A 3242-nucleotide genomic window follows, 5' to 3' on the forward strand; every position below is an offset into this window, starting at 1 on the left:
TGAACAACAATAACGCGACCAATAATAAATTCCAACACATTCATCAATATTGTCTTGCAGAAATACACAAGTGCGGCTATTCAATAGAGAAATCTAATTATGTTTCGTCTTCATATCAAATATTAATTGCAATACTTGAAAAGACAATATTTCTTGAACTCTTGCAACAAGTTTGGAGAAGACATCCGTCAAACCATCTTTTGCAATGGAGGAGCCTGGAAATCATTCAATAATAGGGATGACTATATATTCGATACCTCACGGGAAGTAATACTGCCAAGACATCAGACAATATTAACAAGTGACTTTCTTTATAATAAGTAATACATGGCAAAAAAAGTCAACGAATAGTAGGGATGACTATTCGATACCTCATGGGAAGTACGGTCCCAGACAACAGCTTCTTGATTAGCATCTGCTAATGCAAACGTGGAAACATGGAAACATCTGGAGAGTAGCGAATGACAGTGATTGCCACCCGATTTTTTTAAGTACTGCCTCTCAGAATATCACCTGTGATGGAATATACATGCAACTTCCCATCTTGACTGCCCACAATTGCCCCTGTTCCATCAGGCGCAATGGTACATGCTGTTACAACGAATCCAAGATTAGTGGTAGACAAGACATTTGCACCGCGCAGGAGGACATCTCCAGTTTCAATTGACACCAAGGCAAGATCAGGGGAAAGAATGGCAATGCTCAAATCCTTTGGTTGACTGCCAATATCAATGCAATCTGCATTTCCACATTGGTCTCCATGTAGAGAAACTCTAGAAATCTTAGCCAGAGAAATAAAAACATTAGAACACGAGACTAAATTTTTTCGCTTTACATTGTTCGTAGTATAACTTCTATTTCTCTTACTGGACATAACTATTCAAAGGAACAACCATTATAAGAGGAAGAAAAAAAGCTTAAGAGGCAACTAAAGAATGTGAAGCTTTACATGACTTGCCAATAGCATATACTCTGCTCCCATTCAAATGGGTAAAATTAGTTTTCATAACACATGGCTTTATAAATCTTAGTAAGCCATAAAGTCATGAGATTCTCCATCAATTAGCAGTTGAAAGGGGATCTCTCACCATTGTTAAGAAAACATCTCAACCTTTTTCATATAATTATTTAGAATTAATAGCAATCCTTATGAGATTCATGAGCATGGGAAGAAGTCTCTAATTAATTGCTAACCTTATGAGATCACAACTAGTTAATATTGAATCCAATTTTCCCAAAATGAGGAGCGCATTCGAACAAGAATACCAAATACATTTACTGGCATACATGAACTGTAAATGAATGAATAAGGCTATGGAGTTCAAAACATTCGAAAAAAAGTAGTACTGGATATTCAAACGAAACAACAATACCTTGTTCTCTAGCTTTACTCAACCACTGAAGTGCTCTCTAAATATCGTGTATGTAGTAACATCAGTCAAGCACTTGCTCTCAACTGCATAATCAAACACTTTATAAGCATCAGCCAATGAATTTTGTTTAAGTTCAATATCGTACTCTCTGGTCCTGATTAACGATTTTTCATTTAGTTTGCAACCCGTGAAATTGAAGAAGAGAAGCAGGCAAAGCACCTGTGAACTATATCTTGAATTCGAAGTTGCCATTTTCTCTCATCAAGGAATCTTAAAGAAATTCTTGAAGATGACAAAACCAAATAGGACCAATTAATTTCAATATTTTCTTATGCAGACAAACAGCTTAATACGTGAGACTGGTACCCTTCTTTCTTGAACTGTGAATGAAAACACAGAAGAGTGTTGAGGGAGTAACAAAAATTGCATAGTACCATAGATACCAAACTCAAAAATACATAATATAAGATTCTTCAGATAAGCTACTTGATCATCCTTAATATGAACAAAACGGGAAAGTATGATACGTACCAATAGAAGACATAATCTGCTACATAATGGAATGAGCTTCAAGTTCTGTGCCTGTTGTTAGAGATTAAGTAAGGGACATGATAATAACTTAAATAAACTTGTTACATACAAATAATCAACCAAAGATGTTAGATGATTTTTAGCATGCATACATATGAATGCTTATTTCTGCTTATAAATTTATATCAAGTTATACATACTCAAAAAGATGGAAAAGTTTTTTTTCCCAGAAGTTTGACTCACCATAATCCATATTCCTTTTTCATCTGCTGTGAAAAATCATTGGGTCGCAATCAAATCCCACACCAATAACCATTCTCTCAAATATTAGCAGAACCTAATTGCACACTCGCGCAATACATAAAGAAATTGAGTTACATAATTGAGATTGGATGCTGACCCACATCACGAAGAGGAAAATCAAGGAATGCACGCTACACACTTTTAAGTGAAAACTCCTAGAAAGTTGGGGGGGAAACAAAGGTTGGACTCAAAATCAGAAATTAAATGGACGCTACACACAAATGCAAAACTTATAAAGAAATTAAACCCAATTGGAGAAGTGAGAACAACTAAGCAATAAAAGAAATTTTCTTTCTTTAAAAAAAAAAATATACATACAATCCAAAATTCCTATTTCACAATTAAATCACTGCACAATAAGAAATCGGCCGCTTACAGAAAAGATTCAAAACCCTTCTGCAATCTGTCGGCACGAGGTGAGCAACCTGTTCACTCTTCCTGCAATCTTCACGGTGAATGAAAACCTATTCCCACAATTAGGATTTTGTTTGCCAAGGATGAAGGAAATGACAATCGCAGGAATAGTAAGAAATTGGGCAAACCTTGAAGATGACTTGTAGGACTCAAATCCACTTAACTTTGAGCAAGCGTTTAGAAAAATGCCCAAAATTTGATGAAATTAGAGAGTTTTATCGGCGAGAGGCAATGGATTTGATGCGGTGGCAGAGAAAGATAAAGGAAAAGAAAGGGTTAAAGTGATGGGAGATGGGAGTGCATGTGAAAAATTGGACAGACAGTTAATTATAAGCAGGCTGAACGCTATTATATTCAATAAAGTATAATATTTATTTAATTAATAGTATTTTTAAAAAGAATGCTATGATTAAATGTTATAAAAAGTAGAAAATGTTGTAGTGAAAAATGCATATGACCTGCTGACCTTTTCAAATCTTCCAAGAGTAGCTGAAAAACTTGAAACTTTCAAGGCCATTGCAACGTCTTTTTGGCAGACCATTGCAACACCATTTTGGCCAGTCTTTAAACCTTCAAGAAACTCGAGATTCTTCAAAGTTAAATCTTGGATCTGGGCAGATT

At 35.3% G+C, this 3242-nt stretch overlaps 1 long non-coding RNA gene across 4 annotated transcripts; it reads right to left on the bottom strand.

The window, feature by feature from the left end:
• On the bottom strand, positions 1 to 2945 carry LOC111403456. 4 transcript variants are annotated; one of them, XR_002704474.1, is made up of 8 exons: positions 2750 to 2945; positions 2584 to 2652; positions 2148 to 2241; positions 1905 to 1955; positions 1593 to 1753; positions 1374 to 1456; positions 372 to 781; positions 1 to 273 (listed from the first exon to the last, which is right to left on the bottom strand). It is a non-coding gene; the product is annotated as an uncharacterized LOC111403456 (long non-coding RNA). The 4 variants fall into 4 exon arrangements; XR_002704475.1 differs by having other exon boundaries at positions 2584 to 2671; XR_002704473.1 differs by having other exon boundaries at positions 2584 to 2944.
• Positions 2946 to 3242: the final 297 nt, after the last annotated feature.

Source organism: Olea europaea, chromosome 11 (genome assembly GCF_002742605.1).
Source record: "Olea europaea var. sylvestris chromosome 11, O_europaea_v1, whole genome shotgun sequence".
In the NCBI taxonomy this organism is placed as follows: Eukaryota; Viridiplantae; Streptophyta; class Magnoliopsida; order Lamiales; family Oleaceae; genus Olea; species Olea europaea.